A 23371-nucleotide genomic window follows, 5' to 3' on the forward strand; every position below is an offset into this window, starting at 1 on the left:
TCACAAAGAGTTAGACGTGACTGACTGAGCAACAAGAACAAAAGTCGTCAGAGTGGTATGTGAAGTTGAAGAAGCCCCTTGTCATAGTAACTAAACACTAGTTTCGTGGATGAACAAATAAAGAATTAGATTACTGTTAATTAAGACTTTTTTGAGAACAGTAGAACTTCTGGAAGATAGGAGATGAGCAGGTATTATTTCTTAATTTCATTGAGTTTCAGTTCCTTAATTATAAACTGGTGATGTATCTTCAAAAACTCCCTTATATTTAATAAAATATCTCATTGCATCTTTGAAATACTGAGGTATAGAAAACTGTGACATAGTTTTGTAACCTGCAATTTATCAAGTTATGATGACTCCAAAGTGATAATTATTAGATTAGAAACACAAATTAAAGGAGGATTTTTGTGGGAAAAGATAGGCTTTGTCCTTGGTTACATTTAGCCCTAAATTTAACCAATAATTCAAATGAGTATAGAGGAAACACTGTTATGATATTTTTAAATGGCACAGGTTACAACCTAAACTTTACATATTGTTCATGAAGAAAGCCTCTGTGCAAGTATCTAAGTAAGAAAGAATGATTTGCTGAATAAAGCAAAATAAAATACATTATGTAGCTGAAAATTTCTGGGCTTGCAAAACCAACCTGCACAAACACTCATAGAAAGATACCTGACTCTAGCTAGCTATAAAAATGACTTAACCAATTAACATATAACTGCTATTTGCAGAAGTGTTAGCATTTTGTAAATTCAAAAGTTAACAGCATGATGTAGCTCCTAGGAAACTTAATATTCTTTTATTCTGCATTAATAGTTGAGAAGTTATTCAGAACAAAGACATAATTTAGTGTTCTGTTCTCAGGAGAAAGCAGAGTTCTGCTCACTTGGAGGCAAGCCATCTTCAGAGGAGTGAAGTGAGTTGTTTTGCTTCCATATTAGACTGAAGAAATCACAGTTGGATGGAGCTTAGCTAGTAAGTAAGACTGTGTTAATCTGTGGCAGTATGACAACATGTCACATTCCAGTGTCAAGAATGCATCAAAAGCTGGAATTCATGGATTCCATGTGAGTGAGTCTGGATTTAGGGAAAGGCTCCAGCCCTTGGATGAGATTGGAGGGCTCACTCCAAAGACCGCCGTATACTAAGCTCCTGGCTGTCCAACCAGTCTCAGACTTCACTTACTAATGGGGATGATGCCCTTAAGAAACCAGCTTTAATGGTTAGGATTGGATGGAGGACACTAGGTTTGTATATGTTTCGCTTCGGGGATGCCATCTGAGTGGGCAAGGACAAGGGGAGATGTGCAAATTCCTGACCAAGCCTCACACAGCAAGATGCACTTTGGGACTAAAGGAGCTTTCTGACCACAGACTGTGGTTTTGGAGAAATAAATGACTGTTGACTTTATGAGCTTTTGAACGAGGTGAATATTGAGGCACCATCCAGCTTCATTCCCTGACTCCATTCTCGACATGTGGGCAAGCCTGATTCTGCTCAGACTTTTCATCTGCTTCCACAGTTGCTGCTTATCCGGAGGACCTTGCCCACATGTTGAGACAAATAATTTCCTAAGTGCACAGGTGGGAGAAGAATTTCTTTCTCTTTGTTTTTTCCTTTAGAGAGATACAAAGTGACCTACAGCTCTTGGCAAGTACATGGTTTCTGACACAAAGTAAACTGGAAGAGATTTTTGACAGCAGCACAATTCAGTCATTTGGGAACATGAAGAACAATTATACTTTAGAGAATACCTAAAAGTCAGATAGAAAAGGAGGCAGAATGTTGATCTTTCTGGTATACATAGCTGTGCTCAGAACAGATATCATGAGGGCAATGGGTCTGGGGAGATAAGCCTGCTTTCCTTTTATTGAGCAGTTCTGTTGTGAAGGCAAGGTCAGAAATGCTAATAAAACAGCAAAAACCTGAGTCAAATTGTATAGAGAACAAGGGCTTCTTCCTGGATGCTAATAAATGTTATCATGGGATATGGCTACAATGAGAATATTACCTACAAGTAAATTAGTACGATATGCTAAAACATACCACAAGGGAGGAATTGCCTCTGCTAATATCAGATGAAAGATATTGCCACTGGCAAATGGTTCATGGTAAAGAGTTTTCTACATTATGTATAAACTGTGAGAGATATGACTTGAAGTATGCCGTGAATCTTTAATTGAGAGAAAATCATTTACACAGAGTGCAAATGATTAAAGTGTGATGGCAAACCCATATGTCCTTTTTTTATTATCTATACCAAATGTTGATTGTGAACAATTTGAAAAGAATATGTTGTACTAAATTATTATGCCATAATCAAATCAGCTCAGCAACATATGTGTCTCTATTTGCTGCAGAAGTCAGCAGATTCTCTCTCTCCTCAGAGGTGTCACCCTTGACTGCAGTCCTAATTGCTCGCTCCAGTTACATGGAACTTGAACGGGGTTTATTCATGGATGTAATTCCCAGAAAAGCCAAGAAAAAGTCTATTTCAATGATTTTGGAAGTGAAACTTAACTTTTTATTGTAAATTCAATTTTTGTTTTATTTTTCTAAAACGTTGAGAGGAGGGAGAAGGTCTTGATAGGATGGTGGAGATGAAAAGAATATAAATAAAAGTAATACTGAATGAAAACGTACATTGAGAAGATGATATAGCCATTCACTGAAGGAGTCTCAGGCCCCAAACTCTAAAGTGTAGTGGAGCATATAGGCTCATATCTTTCAATTCTCATAACCTCTAGAACCCACTTACTAGCAATTTGATTAGTAAAAAGAAGGTAGTCTTTTCATCTTCTAAGAATCTAAATCTATGACGTCACATCCTTCCTAATTTTTTGTTTGTTTGTTTGCTTCCCTGATACAATTAACCAGCCAATTAAATTCTATAAAGGCTTTTGCTGTGTTGTTTAAATATCCTCTGGGCATCCCTTCTTTCATTATCCTTGACATTGTGTTATAGTTTTTACTATAAGGATGTCATCAATCCTTTTTTGCCACTTCTGATCAGCAGCTGACATCCCTCATCTTACTCAACTTGTCTCTGACATTTAGCCCTGTTAGTCTTACAGATCCTATGGTTTCCATACTTCCATGCTTTTGATTTGCCTCCCAGTTTTTTTCTCTTAGCTTTTGACTTCTAATTGGAAGACCTATTTTTTCCATACTTTAAAAATATTGGATCGCGGGAAGGGCAGGAGGAGGGATAGGCTGGGAGTCTGGGATGGACATGTTCGCACTGCTATATTTAAAATGGATAAACAGCAAAGATCTACTGCATAGCACATCCAAGCACCTCTGTCCGGGGAATTCTGGCAAGAATACTGGAGTGGGTTGCTATTTCCTTCTCCAGGGGATCTTCCTGACCCAGGGGTTGAACCCTGGTCTCCTGCATTGCAGGCAGGTTCTTTGCCCTCTAAGCCACCAGGGAAGCCTGCTGTATAGCACAGGGAACTCTACTCAGTATTCTGTCCCAACCTAAATGGGAAAATAATTCGAGAAAGAGTAGATACATGTATATCTATAACAGATCGTTTTGTTCTACACATAAAACTAACACGACGTTGTTAATCAACTATGAAAAAAGTGAGTGTTATTTGCTCAGTCACATCTGACTCTTTTGTGACCCCATGGACTGTACCCCACCAGGCTCCTCTGTCCATGGGATTTCCCAGGCAAGAGTATTGGAGTGAGTTGCCACTTCCTTCTCCAGGGGATCTTCCTGACTCAGGGATTGAAGCAGGTCTGCTGCACTGCAGGCAGATTCTTTATAGTCTGAGCCAATATGCTCCAATATAAAATACAAATTAAAACATATATATATATATATATTGGAGTTCTTTAGGAATTTCAGTCTTTCTCTTCTCGAACTACACACGTTCCCTGAGAAAGGTCTCAAAATCCTGTCTTCAGTTGTCTGTCGGAAACTGATGCTCCCTGAATGTTTGCCTCCAGGCGGACCTGTTTCCTGACCTCAGACTGGCATCAGGTCAGATGCCCTCGGGCAGTGCCCAGACACCTCAAATTCAACTTTTCCAAAGCCAAGCACATCATCTGGTGCCCACTTTGCTTATTCACTCATTCCTAAGGCTAAGTGATTGACTCCACGCTCTACTCAATTTCCCAAGACTCAAATCTACTGTCATCTATGATCCTTTCTTTGCTTTGCTTTGTCATCTAGTTACTTTACATTCTGTTGCTTCTATACCTCTTAGATATGTCTTAAATCCATCCATTTCACCCCTTTGTCCTAGAATACCTAGATTTCTTCAACAGTGCTCTACACATCATTCCTTTAGTCTTTTTCAAACTTAAAATATTTACATGGCAGAGTGATTTTCTTATATACAAATCTAGAATATATTGCTTTTCTGTTTAAAATCCTTTATTGGACCATCATTACCCTCAGCTCAGTGGGTGCTCAGTCCAGTCCGACTCTTGGTGACCCCATGGACTGCAACTCGCCAGGATCCTCTGTCCATGGAATTTTCCAGGCAAGAATACAGGAGTGGATTGCCATTCCTTTCTCCACATTACCTTTAGAGTGAGTAATTTCCAAGTCCAGAATAAAAAAAAAAAACAAAAAATATCTGTAGGGAAGGAATGGAGATGCGGAGAATGAACTTGTGGATACACCAGGGGGAGGAGGGAGTGGGGCAGACTGAGAGTTGTTTCTTGGTGTTTAGTTGCAAAGTTGTGTCTGACTCTTTCATGACCCTGTGACATGTGGCCCCCTAGGTTCCCCTGTCCATGGTATTTTCCAACTAAGAATACTGGAGCAGGTTGCCATTTTCTTCTCCAGGGGATCCTCCCGACCCAGGGATGGAACCTGTGTCTCCTGCATGGGTTGGCAGGCGAGTTCTTTACCACGGGGCCACCATAGAAGCCCTCACTTCTTTAATATTGAAGAGTGAAAAAAAAAATGTTCTATTGCCTCTATTGCTTTCTTCTGGTATTACAAACATTATCAACTGTTTGGAGATGTTTATTTTGCCAAATTATTGATCACTTTGCAAAAAAAAAGAATCTTGTATTCTTTCATGACTATTTTCAATGTTATGTTTCTGGAATTCTATGCAGGTGCTATAGTTTATTTATTTTCATTGTTCAATAATTTCATTAAAAACATCATTTATATATAAAAATGAATTTATATATGTAAATGTATTTCCATGAGTTTGTGTGTTCTGTAATTTGCCCTGCAGTTTTCCTTCTTTGCGTGTTCTCCTCCTGCTCTAGTACCTGTCAGTAAAGCTCATACAGTGAGCTGGGCATGTTTCCCTTCCTTCTTTTTCTCTCTTCCCTGTCTCTGTAATTTCAGTTGGACATGTGATAAATAAGCCCACTCTACCCATCTTGTTTTTTCAGCTTTCTTGGTCTCCATCATTTTACCTTCTGATATTTTCTTTCAACATGTTTATGTCTATATTCTAGATCACTAATAACCTCTTAATTTGCACCTAATTTGCTATTAGTCCCATTCATTGAGCTTTGACACTTGTCTCATTTCAAGAAATTTTGTTTGTTTCTTTTCCAAAGCAGCCTATTTGTTTTTGATTGCTTTTTCATCTATACATTCTTTTTATAACCTCTTTTTTTAATGTTATCAACATATTTACTGTTTTGTATCTGATAATCGTGGGTTTATAGTTTATGTGATCTGTTTCTTTGAGTTTTTCATTGCATTATTTTCATATGCCATCAGTATCAAATGCTATCAATATCATAATTTGAGGGCCTGATTAATGGGTGTTCCTCCAGGGAAAAGTACCCTTTCCTTCTGCCAGGTTCCTAGAAGCACTACTCTTGAGGATTGCCCCATTTAGGTTGGGGCTTCCCTGGTGGCTCGGACGGTAAACCAGCCGCCTGCAGTGCTGGAGACCCGCGTTCAATCGCTGGGTCGGGAAGATCCCCTGGAGAAGGAAATGGCAGCCACTCCAGTGTTCTTGCCTGGAGAATCCCATGGACGGAGGAGCCTGGTAGGCTACAGTCCACGGGTTCACAAAGAGTCAGACGCAACTGAGTGACTCACTTTCTTTCACTTTCCATTTAAATTAATTCTTCTCTGGGTACTTTGAGGCTTCTGAGTAGTATGGACACCAGCCTCTTACCAGCATATAGCTAGAGATTTTCATGGAAGATTTTCTTTTTCTTGACCGATATATAGAGTAGGCAGGTAATCTCATTTCCTTCTTCCTATTCGAACAGTCCATCTGACCCTCAGGATGAAGAAGGTGTTGCTTTTTAGGAGTCTTGGTTTCATAACTTTGTATGGGTGCAGTTGATTCGAACGTCCATGCTACTCAGGGCCCCAGATTTTGGCTTTCGGCCTCACAAGGCCTTTCAGTCCCAGTGTATGAGCCCGCCTTCAAGGTCAATGCCAGAGTAGGAGGTGCTTGCTTCTATAGCTTTGCCCTTTCTTGGACTGTTTAATAACCCGTGAAACTTTGACCATGCCTCCAATTCATGTAAAACCGCTGTCAGTTTTTTTCATCTTAAAAGTAAAGTTAGAGTAAGTTGTCTTTTGTGTTGTGTCTCAATACTTTTGTGATTCAAGTATTTGAAATATTTTTCGATAATTTTGGGTATGGTTTTTCAACAACCTTCAAATGGTATGTTTTGAGGATGGATTAGCAGGTGACCTTAACTGTAAAGAGAGGAAGTGGCTTGCCACAGCTTGTCAGGAATGCTCTGGGGTCTTCCGTGAAGGGGCTGCCCTCACCAGCTAGTGCTCGATGCTTGGGAACAACTGCTTCATCATGAGATGAGACGGTGTGCTCCCTGGACTGACTCGCAGCTCTGTCATTTCATAAAAACCCCACACGCTGGTGACAGCTACTGTGTTGCTTCTCCCAGGTAACACCTTGCATATTAAAAGAAATCACTTCAAGACACTTTCACACAAAGCAGAGAGTTACAGTGTGGAAATGTCCAACACTCCAGCAAAATTGTCATGCAGAGAAAGCTTATTTAATATTGTTCTAATTATGTCCATAGGGTAAAAACAATTCGTACACATCAGTGCTGAGGCAGAGATGACACCATGTCTTCACGTGGGGCCAAGAGATGTTGACCCACTCTTTCTAGGAAAAAAAAAAACAACACCTCATTCTTTCAATTTTTTCCGGGAATTAGTGACCATAATTAATAGGATGTCAAAAAGTATACTGTTGGTACATTAAAGAAAATTTTAATAAATTGAACTAAAGAGTTGACATTGTAGTCGTTTTATTGTCCTCCCTTTATGGGTCTTCAGTAAATGAAACGGCTTTCTTTGCTCCGGGGAGACTTCCTGCCTAGTCTGACTAGCACGGCCCTGACGAACAGCTGGGCGGGAATCCAGTACAGGGTCAACACACACCGCAGCAACCGGCCATGAACAACAACTGCAACTAAACTCGATAAAGAACAGGAAAAGGGAAAAGACGTAGAGTGAAAAACAACAAAAGCCAACCACCACAGCAGTAAAACAGCCTGTGAAGGCTGCGGGAAAACAGCAGAGCACCAGAGAAGCGCTAAAGCCAGGTTGCTTTGCGGTCGCCATGACTGATCATCTTGTCTGTCAAATATCTTTTTCCCCAAGGAGTATAAAGGCTACACTCAGGGTCAATATGTCCTTGAATATAGTTACCGGATTTTGGAGTGGATAACAAATGACTGAGAGAAAGAAAGCATCCCTCAATTCCTCAGATTTCTGTCAGCTCCTTTTTTTGGTAGCCATTTTAGCAGGCAATTTTCTGCATTTAACAGAAACACAGCATGTTAAAGAGTCTGTACTAGAGAGGCTGCCGTTTCCCGGTCTGCTCCCAGCCTCTTCTCACCCGGCACGCCTGCCTCTGCCGGTGTCTGGCTCGGGCTTTCCTCCCCGTCTCGTTTCTTCCTCTTCCCCTCGTTCTTCCTGGGATGTGCCTGACAGTTCCCTGATGTTCTCCTAGAGCCTGACCAGTGTATTTTCCAGAAACGGCATTTAGAGCATATTGAGAAGTCGCAAGAAACATACGCCCACAGCAGGGCAGTTTGTTCCATGAGAATATGTGGAAATAGGAGGTTAACGTGCCGATTTAAATAGCCACCTCTGTCTTATTAATATGAAAGAAAAAGGTTTTCATGTTTCTGATGTCTGTCTTTAAAAACATCTTTCCCAATGTAAACTTAATCAGTTTCAGGAAGCTATAATAATCCAGCTGCAACTAATGGGCTGTGTGAGAAAGATGTGACCAAGAATCAAATCAATACTCTGCGAAGGGTGATGGCCCTATTTTGTTCATAAGCAATGGGGCACATAAACCTGCTTTTCTCTTTTGTGAAATAAATCAAATAAATTGAGTGAAGTCATTTTAAATTAGTCAATGATAATCTCTTTCTGATGTGGCCATGACATTAGCAGAAATGATAGAAAAAAGGATTCAATCCAAACTGAAGACAGTCTGAACCAATGAGTATTTCATTGTAATTAAATTTTCTGTTTTGCAAGAGGCTGGCACACACCTCTGCAGTACACTGAATAACCTTCACAGATTTTTGTCCGGATTTTATCATCATTCTGGAGACAAGGTACAACCAGAAGGGCTAAGGTTCTTGATATATGTGATCCTAGATTCAAATGTCCATGGGACCTGTATGACTCTAGTCAAGCTCTAACAGTCTCTGAGATTCTTGTCCCCAAAAATGAGGATGATAGTAACCATTTAAGAGAATTGAGCAGAGAATGGAAAACCACATTATAAAGATCATTATACATATAGATGCAAAAGCATATGGAGTCTGTATAGCATATAATACGTATAGCACAGTAAATTTCTTGGTGCACATTAGCAGCTCAATATGTTTTTCAGCCCCAGCCCTACCCCTCTCCCCTACTTGTAATCTAACAATAATAACTAATGCCAGCCAGACAATGTTTACATGTCAAGCACTTTGCTCTCATCTCATTTTTTTGTCTCAGAACATTTTTAAACACCCATATTAGATATTAAGCCACTTAGCTTTCCATTCACCATTTTGCACTCACTTTTACTGTAAAGTGACTTGCCCAGGGGTACACCGTTAGGTAAGTGTCAGAGGGATTGGAATTCAGGTGTGTCTGACTTTGGCACCCGCCTTCTCAACCGCACCCAAGCTTCTCTTTTTCGTAGCGAAGAGAAGCAGCAGGTTTGCTTCAGTAAAAGCCGCTCCGTTTATTCCTACACAGTGTGTCTGGCTGGGTCTTGGCCTCCGTGAATGACCTTCTGCCTCTCAGAACTTCTATTGTTCTGTAGTAACTATCTCTTGCATCTATTATTGTCTAACCAATTACCCCCAAACTGAGTAGTTTAAAGCAATTGATTTGTCATCTTGCAGATTCTGTTGCTGGAGAATCTTGGCCAGGCTTGTCTACATCCTTTGGTTTAAGTCTCTCACAAGCCTGCCAGTGAGGCTTTAGCCTGAGGTCTGCAGTCTCACCTGCAGGCTGGACTTGGGAGGAATGTTCCAGGCTCCCTCCCTGGTTGTGGGCAGTTTTCAGACCTTCATTAGCTGTTAGACCAAGGACCTCAGCTCCTCCCTGGCTGTTTCCCAAGGCTACTGTTGTGGGTTGGCTGGTGGCCCCCTCTCCATTAATTCATGTCTTGAAGTCCTAACCCCCCAATGGGCATTTGGTGATGGGACTTTTAAGCAGGTGATTACAGTTAAGTGACATTCTTTTCTCATTACTCTGTAATGACCTTGATGGGGAAAAATTATAAAAAAGAGTGGACATATGCAAAGAACTGACTCATTGGAAAAGACCCTACTGCTGGGAAAGATTGAGGGCAGAAGGAGAAGAGGACGACAGAGGATGAGATGGTTGGATGGCATCACCGACTCAATGGACATGAGTTTGAGCAAGCTCCGGGAGATGGTGATGGACAAGGAGGCCTGATGTGCTGCAGTCCATGGGGTCACAAAGAATCAGACACGACTGAGTGACTGAACTGAAGTGATAACTGATTCATTTTGCTATACAGCAGAAACTAACACAGCATTGTAAATCAACTATACTCTAATTTTTTTTTAATTAAAAAAAAATAAATGAGGCCATCAGGGTGGGGCTCTAATCCAATAGGACCCGTCTCCTTATAAGAAGAGAAAGAGGCACAGATTTCCCTCTCTTTTTCTCTCTGTCCACGTACACACAGAGGAAGGGCCGTGTGAGTGCAGTGAGAAGGAAGTCATCAACCGCTCAAGAGGAGAAGTCTCCCAAGAACCCGATTGCGATGGCCCCAGGCTCCAAAACAGTGGCGAGAGGCTACTCTGTTATGTGGGGTGCTAGTCTGCCAGATCGTCCGCTTGGACAGACAAAACCACAGCTCCCCCTGCTCCCTGCCGTGTGGGCAGTTTCCTTCCTTCAGCCTGAAGCTGAGGCAGCCACAGGGAGTCTGCCAGCAAGACAGAAGTCGTGACTGGAGACCTCATCACGCACTCGACATCCCCTTAGGGTTCTCACCGTGTTGGGCAGAATCCGGTTACTCAGCACAAGGAGGCCCCACACGACCGTGAGTACCAGGGGATGGGGGCCACTGGGCCCGTCTCAGAAGCCGTCGACTGCACCCCCTGACTCTTAGGAGGCACGCAAGGCCTTCCGGGTATTTGCATCACCTTGGAGCTGAGGACCAGTAGCAGTTCCTGAGCGCTAGATGGTTTCCGCCTCAAGCTGAGCACGCTGTCACTTCTTGTTTGTTTCCCCTTCTGGATTCTCTGATGAAGTTGTGGGGAAACCCTTTCCAGAGAAGCCCGTTCCTTGACTCCAGTGAGGAACGAAGAACAAGCCCGTCCAGGCTGCAGATTCCTCTCCAGCCGGCGCATACTGCGTGCCTCCTTCTCGATCACCTCGGCCCCGACAGGCGCAGGTCAGCCTGCTTCTCATCCTCTCCCTTCCTCAACTCTCCTCCTGGTCTCTTCCCAACCCGTCAGGACAGGAAATAGCTTCCTTTCTTTGTTTCTCCTTAGTTTGGAAATAATGCCATTTTGTAAAATTCTACAGTCACAGTCACAAGGATTACCTCATGATATTTCAAGTGGAAGAAAGACGATAAAAAGTGAACACAAATTCTTTTTTTAAGACAAATCCTAGTTTTCACTATTGTCTTGCTGCGGACGTTAAAATTCAATTGAGACAGCAGGTGCCGAACCATCGGTGTTTGCCGTCATGCTGTGACTGCTGTCTTTCTCTCTTGGCACCTCGCTAATCCTTGGCCTCGAAGTAGAGTCATACCTCAGCACGACAAGGGAAAATGTCACATGTGAGGGAACACAAAGATAAAAAGCACATGAATATTTTTGAAAGTGTTATTTATTGCAAGGATTTTCTTTTCCAGAGAAGGTAGAAAGGATCTATAACCTAAGGAATGTATCTGTGTTTCTGTGTATGAAGCTTTTCTCTAACAAAATTGGCATGAATATAAGGTACAGCTTGGAGCAAAGCCAACCGCCCTGATTCTTGCAGCACGTGGCGGGGCATCTGTTCCCAGGCTAATAGAGAGACTCGGGAAATTGGAATATCATGTTTGAATCAACAGCAGTTTCTTAGGCAGTGATTAGGAGGTCAGGACTTTAGCAGCACTGTTTCTAAAAGTGTTGGCACACATGGCCCTCTAGGCTACATGGACACAAGCCAGAACCGCCGAGCTGCTGATTACCTGGGACGTTCGCAGTCACCTCGGAACCCAGGAGCTGGGGCACCCGACCAGCTCAGCCAGCAGTGCCTTCGTGTCGCTTCCTTACGGAGGCTGAGGTGGGCTGCGCGTGCGCTGGATGCAGGCTCCGGGGAACGAGGCAGGAATTCCTCTGCCCAGAAACAGTATCAACATGGAATTATGTCTTAGAAAGATCTTTGGAGGATTTATATTAGAGACCTGATTTTCCACTGTCTACTGAGTTTGTAAGCTCTTTATCTGACTCAGAGCATCCAGAGTTCTTTCAAACCTCTGGAGCACAGTGGAGACATGGCCCGTGGGGGCTGGTTTGTGAGGGTGACATACGGCGCCGTACAACAAAAGTCAGACCTTATGGATCTGTCGCGCTGCGCCATGAGAGCGTCACGTGAACTGCTCTTCTATGTTGGCCTCCTTGCAGGTAGAATTCAGACGATATATATCTGTCCCTCCTGGGGCTTGGGGAGCACAGTGCCGTGCTATTTCAGACAGTACCAGCGTGTGATGCACACATGCTTTCTTTCAGTCACTCAGGATTCAACAAGCATTGCCTGAGGAATAACTGCATCACGGGCACTGATGAAAACAGTAAAAACAGCACGTCCTAAGTCACTGCAATCGTGTCCGACTCTGGACAGCCCCATGGACCGTAGCCCGGCACTTGGGGTTCTCAGGTCAAGAACACTGCAGCGTGTTGTCATTTCCTCCTCCAGGGATCTTCCCGACCCAGGGATTGAACCCACATCTCTTATGTCTCCTGCACTGGCAGCAGGTTCCTTACCAATAGTGCTACATGGGAAGCCCAGAACCACATACCAGACGGGAATTCTGACAGAAGGATAGTATAAATTTCTCCCTTCATTCAAAACACAATTTCCTACAAGGCACATTCTTTAAATGATGAACTAATTATTTGCTGAAAAAGGAGATGGCACCTCTGATGTCAAATTTTTTGTTTTTTTTTAAAGCAGAACAATTTATGTAATTATCTACATAATTCATATTGGAATGGATTTTAAAAACCATTTACTTGAGCTCTGCAGTGGGCAGAGTTCAGTAAGAAAGATTAGGTTCATTTTGTTTAATTTTGGTATTTTCATTGGTCTCAGAGTTGACGTTATGGGAACAAAATCACCCTTGTCTATTATTTCCCACCCCAAATAATTCCCTCTTATGCCCACAAGAGGCCATCAAAAGGAGGAAAGTTAAGACAATAAAACAATCAAGAAAAACTCCCTCTGACCTAACTGTGCACAAGGAAAGGTGTTTTGGGAGGTAATCTCTGGTGCTGGCCACCGCTGATCCTTTTCCTCCTTTGGTGCGCATGTTGCCCTTCACATTAAAGGCAGGGCCTGATTTTCCCTCCCTTGAATGTAAGGCGGATGTGATTTAGTAGATTGCGTGAACATCACATGGTGGTGAGATGGTATCCTGGGACATCCTGGGTCACGTCGTGTGACGCCCTGGGCCTCTCGGAAGGCTTGCCCAGGGCTGCTCCCTCGGGGACCCAAGCACCAAACTGTCAGGGACCCAACATGGTGCATGCTGAAGGCACATGAACTTGTCTGACCGAGAGCCCGGCTCAGCTCACCAACAGCCAGTATCAACAGTGAGGAAGTTGAGTTAGCAGAGGGTTTCAGCCTCAACTGCCATGGGATGGAAAACACATGAAACATCACAACCAAGAACAGCCAAAAAGGGCCAATTAATCCAGAGAAATGTGAAGATCTTAGTCAGCTGTTTTAACCCAGCAAGTGTTGAGGCTGTTATGCGGTTCCAACTGTGTCCATCACTGGACTAATCAATCATTGGGGATTAAACCTAGTATTTCTCACTGAACCTCACAGAGTCTCTTGAACACTGGTCTCCAAAGAGCTAAATTAGATGATCTTAAAGTTACTTCCAATTCTAAGATTCTCTAAGAGAAGATGATTTTCTTTAGCTCCTCTGTCCAAGGGATTCTCCGGCAAGAATACTGGAGTGGCGAGCCGTTTCCTACTCTAGCGGAATCTTCTCAACTGAGTGAACCCACGACTCCTGCATCTCCTAGATTGGTAGGCGGATTCTTTACCCCTGAGACACCCGGGAAGCCCCCATTTTCTGCAGAAGTATCATGATATCAGACTAGATGGCCACTGGTCTCAAGGAGTAGACTTGTCACTGCAATATCGATTGGTTAAGAATGAAATTAATTGTAACTGAAATTGTTCTCTCAAGTTTTACAAACATTTTTTTCATAAAGATCCTAACATTCTGTATAGACCCAAAAGATGATAGCCCATAGATAGTTCATCTTCAAGCAAGAATGTGCAATCCAAGTTTGTCAAGAGGCAAATATGCAAACTGCAGAATATTATTGCATGTGGCCAATATTTTTTATTTATATTCCCTGGCTACTGTTAGACTCAGTGCACTGAAGTTTATGAGGTCATTCTTTTTAATCATTGGCAGCTTTTGAGTCATCTTCTTTCCTCCAAGCTTGTTTGCTTCTTGTCGTCTCTAAAGAGGCAGCTTCACTGGTTTCTAGTGGCTAAGACTTCATGCTCCCAATGCAGGGGGCCTGAGTTCGATCCCCGGTTGAGGAACTAAGATCCTACATGCCACAACCAAGAGTTTGCACCCCACAACTAAAGATTACATGTGTGCATGCGTGCTCAGTCGCTTCAGTCAATTCAGACTCTTCAACCCCATGGACTGTAGTCCATCAGGCTCCTTTATCCACGGGATTTTCCAGGCAAGAATACTGCAGTGGGCTGCCAGTTTCTCCTCCCTCCAGGGTATCCCCTCGTCCTAGGGATTGAACCTGCGACTCCTGCATGAGGAGGCAGGTTCTGTACCACTTGAGCCACCTGGGAGAGATTTCATGTGCTGCAAGAAAGATCAAAGATCCCATGTGCCACAAGTAAGACCCTGCACAGCCAGATAAATAAATAAAAATAAATATGAAAAACCTACTCTGAGTTGAGTATAAATATTTGCACTGTGATTTATAAAAATATTAAGATACAAATTTCCTTTTTAAAAAAGAGGCAACCTATATAGTACACTTTATATCCATTTGGGTTAAAATTTCTGCTTTGCAACATTCTCAATTGTGTCATCTCAGGCAAATCCCTTTACTTCTTTCAGCAGCATATATTTCATTTAAAGCGGGAATGGCAAATTCTGTCTCTAGTGAATTTTGCTATTTCTGACTTTTAGTTATTACTAGAGATATTTATCAGGTCATTTTATAGAAAGGGGCATTACTGTGAGTTTACCAGGTGAATCCTGAATGAGGGCATGGCAGCCCACTCCAGTATTCTTGCCCGAGAATCCCATGGGCAGAGGAGCCTGGTGGGGAACAGTTCATAGTGTCGCACAGAGTCAGACACAACTGAGCTGCTAAGCTCACAGCGTGCACATTAGGTGAATAAGACTGAGAATCTAACTGGAAATAGCACTGTTTCCTCTTTGCATCCCTCCAAGTCTTCGTCTCATGATCTCATTGTCAAAAAGTGTTGTTTTTGCTTTTTTTGCTGAATTTTGTTCTCTCTACCTATTAGCTATTCTCTCCGCATCATGTTCAGACCAGATTCCAGAGGAAGTTAACATTATTGATTGAATCAGTGATCATTTTGGCTCCTGGGAACTCTGATTGTCATATTTTTTCTACTTCTCTGTTCTCAGGACCAAACATGGCCCCTATCTTAGAGGTGATGCTCAATAAACATTTGCTGAATAAACAGATGAATAAAGAAATGAGGTAGTGCATGTGACCCATGACCCATGACCCATGACCACGTCACCTGATATTTGCTCCTCTTAATGAATGAAGTGAGATAAATTGTGAGAGAATTCCAAGTCAAATTCTAGCCCACCAGAAGAGCTCAAAGATAGTTTTCCTATTTACCCTTTAGTTATTTTTAAATGAATACTGTTTTCCTTTCTATTTAAGAAATCAAGGCGATAAAGAGGAAAAGATGTTAAGGGAGAAGGGACTCCCTGATGCTTCTGAAATGCACAATATGGGAAGTCATCTGTTTTTGTATAGATTTTTTTTTTTTTAAGTGGAAACCTTCTGCCTGCAAGACAACACTGTTTAGTTTTGTGGGTGAAGAGTCTCCTGGGGACACAGAGGTCTGTGATTCCACGTTTCTTTTGGCACTTTCCTTGGCATTCACCGGTACTCTCGAGAGTAGTGTGTGTTGTTCCCATTCTAAAACATTTTTCTTGCAAAAAAGAAAAAGAAAATAGCAGCATGGCATTTCCAAATATTTTTAGAATAATGTAGTGGAACAATATTTTACATGTGCCTATTCTTGAAGCTGTAATTTCTCTCAGTGGGGTCTTTGGAAGTCTTCGTGGTAAGGCCACGCTGGTGTGGCAGATGGCACTGAGATCTTTGTTTCTTAAGAACAGCGAATGCGGCAAAAGATGCTTCCTGTTCCATTTTTGTCTTTTGCAGCCACAGTATGTCTCAGAGAAGTCATGCTCTCCCATACCAAACTTCATTCTGAGGAAAATTGGTTTCTATTTTGGCCTGGAATCACTGTCAAAAAAAGAAAAAAAGTGTTGGTAAACCAGTGCCATTTACATATGAATTTTCCACTTTGCTTCACTACATCCATGTTACAGAGCTTTGGCACAGACCTCATGTAAGGGCAATAAGCAACAATTATAACTTAATGATTCTTCGCAAGTTTGCGGTTTTGCTTCTCTTTACATATTAGAGACCCAGATACAGAGAATTCAGTGGGACTTGTTTAGAAAAGTATACTTGTATCTCTTTTTCAATGTTTGGTTTCTAACACTGGGCGTTTTCATTAATATTTAGCCTAGATAATAGCAGTGAATAGATGAAAAAAAGATGGGTACATATGTCCTTGCTGTTTCAGAAGACCTACCCTGAAAGCCTACTCATGATATGGCAATGAGAGCAGCCAGTATTTTCCTCTTGGAGTTTTCATAAGCACAGTCTTACTGAATCTGGGAAGGAATTCGAGGCAATCATTTCACAAGCTTATATTAGCTAAGATCCTGTCATCTAGGTAGAGACACTTTAAAGAAATGGGCCCTGGAATATTTATTTTGCATCACAGAAATATTGGTATTATTCTCAATGTTTCTTTGCAGAGCATAATTCTTGAGCTAGCTTATTCTCATAAACAGCTATCAGGAAGTACAGGTGAGATCAGGTACACAATGAATTTTAGATAAGAATTGTAATATCCTCCAAATAAAACAAATATTATTCATATAGAACAGCGTTGCTGTTTAATAAGGGTTACTGAAGCAGAAAATAGGCGAAGAGTCAGCATTTTTTTTCAAACTGGCTGATACCTTTTTATATATTCTAATTACCACAAAGAAAAAGTAAAAGTTGATTTCCAGTTTTGGCAGAGTATTGGCCTCTTTACATCTGGCCCAGACCAGACACGGAAACCAGAAAGAATTATTTATGAAGGTAAATATGACCTTTTTTCTTTCCCCTTTTGGGCTGAGCCAGCAAGATAGTATGAAGAACATAATAAATTCAGAACATTTTGCCCCAAGAAGGCAGGGCTGGAGAGTGGAAATTGGTGATGGTGTGAGTTTTGGATCAGTTTGTGGATTATATTAGGTATACGCACAGAAGATATTTCCAGTAAACACTGCCTTAAAGAAATCACTCTGCCATAAGTTGAGCTCCCAAGAACTAGACCCTGAGATGAAGACATGCCTGAAGCTTACCAGGGAATACCTTCAGGGACAAGACCTATGAAAGCACAAAGGCTGCGGAGGGAGAAACTGAAATGAAACACAGCAGCAACAAGGCCACCGCCGACCTCACGGGCGCTCTGAGCGCGAGTGACTGTTGGAGAGTCCATTGTTGAAGGCGGGCTTCCCTAGTAGTTCAGCTGGGAAAGAAGCCGCCTGCAATGCAGGAGACCCCAGTTTGATTCCTGGGTCGGGAAGATCCCCTGGAGAAGGGATAGGCTACCCACTGCAGTATTCTTGGGCTTCCCTTGTGGCTCCGCTGGTAAAGAATCCGCCTGCAATGCGGGAGACCTGGGTTCAATTTCTGGGTTGGGAAGATCCCCTGGAAAAGGGAAAGGCTACCCACTCCAGTATTCTGGCCTGGAGAATTCCATGGACCATATAGTCCATGAGGTCGCAAACAGTCGGACTCGACTGAGCGACTTTCACTTTACTTCCTTCATTATTGAAGGAAATGGAAAAATCACTGTGTCCCATCTCTGCCAATCTTGGCTGCCCACAGGATGTGGCCTCGGTTGAGGCATGTCCTTCCTGCAGAGGGAGATGTATATCTGAGTGGTCACAGTCAAAATTCCTGAGAATTATCGGAAGTCTTGATTCTGAAGAGGTGATCTGGTTGACACATCCCAGCATCCATTGTAAGCTCAAACTCATGTCCATTAAGCCAGTGATGCCATCCAACCATCCCATCCTTTGTTCTCACACATTATTCAATCTTATCTCCGTGGTCTGTTAAGGGATAGACTGCAATGTTTATTAATTGAGGCTAAGTCCCTAGCTAGGTGGAAGCGTGTGTCAGGATCATTGTTTTGATCCTGTACGATTATCCTCGTATCTCAGAAGAGATGACTGTTTATAGGTGTCTGTCCTTAACATAAATCTTCCTCTTGAACATCGGAACACTTCACGGGTCAGTTGAAGACTGAACGAAACTGAACCTGCTGCCTTCAAAATTATTCAGATGAAGAGTTTATGATAAAGATACAGTGTTTCCACAGATGTGGATAAAGATTGAGTCACCAAGGCTGTTGCCCCAGTATTATACCTCTGCACCTCCCTCAGATAGAAACACATTCTCTTATCTAAGTGTAGGAGGAAGCTGCAAAGACAAAAAAACAAGAACTGGTTAGGACCAGCTGGGCCCAAGATGGCGGAGGATTTGACTTCCAGGGGGCTGTGAGCCTCATTAGTAGTGTGAAAGTGTTAGTTGCTCAGTCATGGCTGACTCTTTGTGACCCCACAGACTGCAGCCCACCAGGCTCCTCTATCCATAGAATTCTCCAGGCAAGAATACTGGAGTGGATAGTCATTCCCTCCTCCGGGAGATCTTCCTGACCAAGGGATCAAACCCAGGTCTCCCACACTGCAGGCAGATTATTTACCATCAGGAAGATCCTACGGACTGTATGTAGCCCACCAGACTCCTTTGTCCATGAGGATTCTCCAGGTGAGAATACTGGAGTGGGTAGCCATGCCCTCCTCCAGGGGATTTTCTCAACCCAGGGATCGAACCCAGGTCTCCTACACTGCAGGCAGATTCTTTACCAGCTGAGCTACAAGGGAAGCCCCAGAAAAGCTCTTACAAGGACTGAAAAGGAGAATTGCATCAGTTTCAGGTCTAAACAACACCTTTGTCCTCCACTGTTGTTCAGTTACACAGTCAAATCTGACTCTCTGTGACCCCCTGGACTGCAGCACACAGCAGGCTTCCCTGTCCTTCACCAACTCCTGGAGTTTGCTCAAATGCATGTCCATCGAGTCGGTGATGCCATCCAGCCATCTCAGCCTCTGTCGTCCCCTTCTCCTGCCTTCAATCTTTCCCAGCATCAGGGTCTTTTCCAATAGTCGACTCCTCACATCAAGTGGCCAAAGTATTGGATCTTCAGCTTCAGCATCAGTCCTTCCAATGAACACTCAGGACTGATTTCTTTAGGATGGACTGGTTGGATCTCCTTGCAGTCCAAGGGACTCTCAAGAGTCTTCTCCAACACCACAGTTCAAAAGCATCAATTCTTTGGCGCTCAGCTTTCTTTATGGTCCAACTCACATCCATTCATGACTACTGGAAAAACCATAGCTTTGACTAGATGGACCTTTGACAGAAAAGTGATGTCTCTGCTTTTTAACACGCTGTCTAGGTTTGTCATAGCTTTTCTCCCAAGAAGTGAGTGTCTTTTAATTTCATGGCTACAGTCACCATCCACAGTGATTTTGGAGCCCAAGAAAAAAAAAATCCGTTACTGTTTCCACTTTTTCCCCATCTGTTTGCCATAAAATGATGGGACTGGATACCATGATCTTCATTTTTCTAATGTTGAGTTTTAAGCCAGCTTTTTCACTCTCCTCTTTCATTCTCATGAAGAGGCTCTTTAGTTGCTTTTTAGTTCCGTTTGTAGTTCCCTTTCATTTCCAATGGCTTTCTGCCATTAGATGCTTTGAATTTGAGGTATACTTTTTTCTTTCTTTTCTGAACAAAACTTGGTATTTTTTCTGAAACCAAATGTTTCTAGCTTATTGAAAAAATTGTTCTGGAAGAAACTGCCTTCTTTTTCAATAATAGGAGACAACGTTTGCCTTCCATGGACTCTGCATCAGTAAAATTTTTCATAAAAACATTGTTATGAAATATATAAAATACATAGAGATAAGAGATATACTTTTTGACAACATAGAAGGAGTAAGAGAAAGCCCTGGACTCTTCTTCTCTGTACACTGTGCAAAGTAAAGTGGGCTCTACTTTCATTCAGACAGCTAAGTAAGGACACATTCCTCTGTTACATGCTTTCATCATTAATCAGTGAGTTATTCACAGAAGTAAGACCACAAGTAGCTAATACATTACATTACTCAGGAAACACTGTAAACCATATGTATGTATGAGTGAATATAGTAATCTTCCCAACTCTATCCTAAGGCTAAGAAGCAACACTGGCTTGTAAAACCTATGTCCATATTATCTCTCTGTCTGTAAGTGAAGTTGTTCACTTGTTTCCAACTCTTTGCGACCCCATGGACTGCAGCACGCCAGGCTTCCCTGTCCATGACCAACTCCCGGAGCTTGCTCAGACTCATGTCAGTTGAGTTGGTGATGCCATCCAACCATCTTATCCTCTGCCATCTCCTAAAAATAATTAAAGGAGACAATTTCAACACTTCTGCTAGTGGTTGGCAGTGAGTCAGTTTTCTTTTTAAGCCCATCCAAAGGCTGAATCCGCCTGCAATGCAGGAGACCCGGGTTTGATCCCTGGGTTGGGATGATCCCCTGGAAAAGGAAATGGCACCCCACTCCAGTGTCCTTGTCTGGGAAATCCCATGGACAGAAGAGCCTGGTGGGCTGCAGTCCATGGGGTTGCACAGAGTTGGGCATGACTGAGCAACTACCACTTTCTTTCTTTCAAAAGCTGAAAGAAATTCTTAAAGAAATGTTTGCCCTAAAGGATAAAAAGAAAGACTTGAAGTGAGCATAAGATTGTAAGGTAAGTTTTTCTCTCTCAAAGGCTAGGTAATACTGAAATAGAGAAGAGAGTTAGAAGGTGCAGATGAGGGCCAAAACTGAAGCAGGAATTCGAGTCTTTGAGGAAGGAGAGGTGAGAAGGACCTCTGTCAGGAGCTTAAGTGGAAAAGGGGAAGGAAATTAGAGCCTCTGAGACCCCCTCCACTGTGCAGACATCAGAGCCTCTGAGACCCTCCACTGTGCAGACGTCAGAGCCTCTGAGACCCTCCACTGTGCAGACATCAGAGCCTCTGAGACCCCCTCCACTGTGGAGATGCCAGAGCCTCTGAAACCCCCTCCAAGTATCCACCCCACCTTCTGTGGACAACCTTGCCATCCACCAGTCCCGGACACCAGTAAACCCTCTTGGCAGGCTACAAGTTCTCTTGAGAAATGGGGACATGAAAGGAAAGCAATAGTTTCCAGATCAAGGTGGATTTAGACTTTTTCTCTGAGCTTAGATAGTGAGGGACATATTATAGTACAGTCATTATGACTAAGTTACTCAATACATATATTGACTAAAATACATTGAGTTGGCCAAAAAGATTTGTTTGGGGATCTTCTGGAAAAACCTGAGCAAACTTTTTGGTCAATCCAAAAATATGCAAAACCTAAAAAACTGAGAGTTGTGTTTGATTCAGCAAACACAGTGAGGGCTTCAAGTCTGGGAAGCAGCATCTCCAGTAAGAGAAGAGCTGCTCTGAGGGGTGAATGGAGGCGCTGGCGTGTACAGGAGTTTTGCCGCAAAGGACAGGTGGAAAGACTACTCTCATTAAATGAAAACCAGGTGCCTCAAGTGAGGGAAGCTAGTGCTTTCCTTTGTATCGGAACATGGAAGAGTCTGGCTCACTGGACTCGCTCCTGTGACGTGTACCTCAGCGATCCGGGGCCAGTATCCCGTGTTTTCACATCCTGACCTTCCCCAGGGCTCACCCTGGGGACTGGCTGCCATTTGATGGCTGCTAGATGGCAGCTGTTTGATTTTTTTTTGCAGGTATTCTTTCCTTCCTGAGTTCCCTCAGGGCTCACCAACTCCCCTTTGGAGGTGGCTGCAATCACTGATGCCTGTGACATCCTTTGCTGATTGATACGGAGGCGATATTTTATTTCTCGCAGATTGAAATATGACAGGCTAACACTGTTCCACAGAAGCACGATTCTCTGCTTGCTCCTTCACAACTCGGCGTTCTGTTTGTTTACTCCAACCCTGCACTCGTCAAGCAGGACCAGAAGCATCCTTTGCAAATATGCTGCTTGTTCGTTCCCGTCGAGGACATCTGCCTGCACGCCCTTCTCCACTGCGCCACTGTTCACGCACGGAGGGGCCCGGGCGCGGGGGAGCCATTTGGTGATGATCGTGGAGGCTGTGTGGAACATTCCATTTAGCAGTATCCACTCCTGCGTCTCACAGAGACTGCCAGCACTAACAGATGGGCCGTTTGACAACCCAGGTGGCCTGCCCGACACGGATATAACCTAAAAGATTTCCTCCTGGAAATGCTCATGCCCTGCTTTCTGCAAAGCTGGTTTGGGTGCTGGAGGGATACTGTTGTAATCCAGAAGACAGAGCTTTCCAACAGTGCCGGTAACTGGTCATGTGGATTCGTCTTTTCTCAGAGAAGGACCCACCATCTGTTTCATGGAACGAATGTAAGACAAAAGAGACAGTACATAAAAGGGGAGAGCTGTGCAGGTATCCCCCCCACGCGGATGAATGGTTTTCAGTTCCCAGAGACTTCAGTCCCGCCCCAAACCCCCCTAAATGCTGCTATTCTTTGATGGCTTCGATTTAGCCTCTGTTTTATGAGATAACCTTTGAAATTGTAGCACATTTAAAATATTTTATTCTTATAGAGCCTCAAGTTTAAATCGCATGTGCTTCTTCCTTGAAAAGAAAAATGAGGAGCCAGAGAGTAAGCAAAGAGGGGACATGGCTACAGAGCTCAGGGGGGATTATTTTTTAGATGCAGATTTCTTAGCAGCGAGATTTAGATTTTGGACTCCTCAGCGTGGACTGCTCTGGACGAAGCACAAAGCTTTTGTTGACATCTATTTGCCGACTCACATAAGGACATTGTAATGATATTCTTTCAAACCCATCTGGTGATTTAGCCAAGGTTGCTGCAATTCTGAAGGAGAGCTGTAAACCTGAGCTGTGTCAGAGGAACCTGGCAGTGACTGCATTTTTTTGCTGGACTCTTTCAGGCAGAAATTTTATGAGAAGACTTGGTAGAAATTCAATTGATTTAAAAAGTGGCCCTATGCTTAAACTAGATGACCTAACTTCCTGCTTTTTGTTCCCCATGCTTATAGCCTTAGAAAGGACCTATAGATTTCTGATTAATTCTTTCAGGGATGAAATTAGAATGAGTGGGTTGGATTTAAACATACAAATAGTGCTATAGAATTCTGCAATAGAACTACCTCTGAGTTTTATCTCAAAAGAGAAGAAAGAGAA

The 23371-nt window shown here is 42.9% G+C and overlaps 1 long non-coding RNA gene across 1 annotated transcript in view; it reads left to right on the plus strand.

The window, feature by feature from the left end:
• LOC145518602 (uncharacterized) overlaps window positions 1-23371 on the plus strand; it is a 40901-nt gene that overhangs the window by 3070 nt on the left and 14460 nt on the right. The window contains exon 2 of the long non-coding RNA XR_014063023.1: window positions 871-981. This is a non-coding gene — a long non-coding RNA (uncharacterized LOC145518602). The remainder of the gene's footprint in view (window positions 1-870; window positions 982-23371) is intronic.

Source organism: Giraffa tippelskirchi, chromosome 8, assembly GCF_054371585.1.
Source record: "Giraffa tippelskirchi isolate mGirTip1 chromosome 8, T2T-mGirTip1v1.2.pri, whole genome shotgun sequence".
In the NCBI taxonomy this organism is placed as follows: Eukaryota; Metazoa; Chordata; class Mammalia; order Artiodactyla; family Giraffidae; genus Giraffa; species Giraffa tippelskirchi.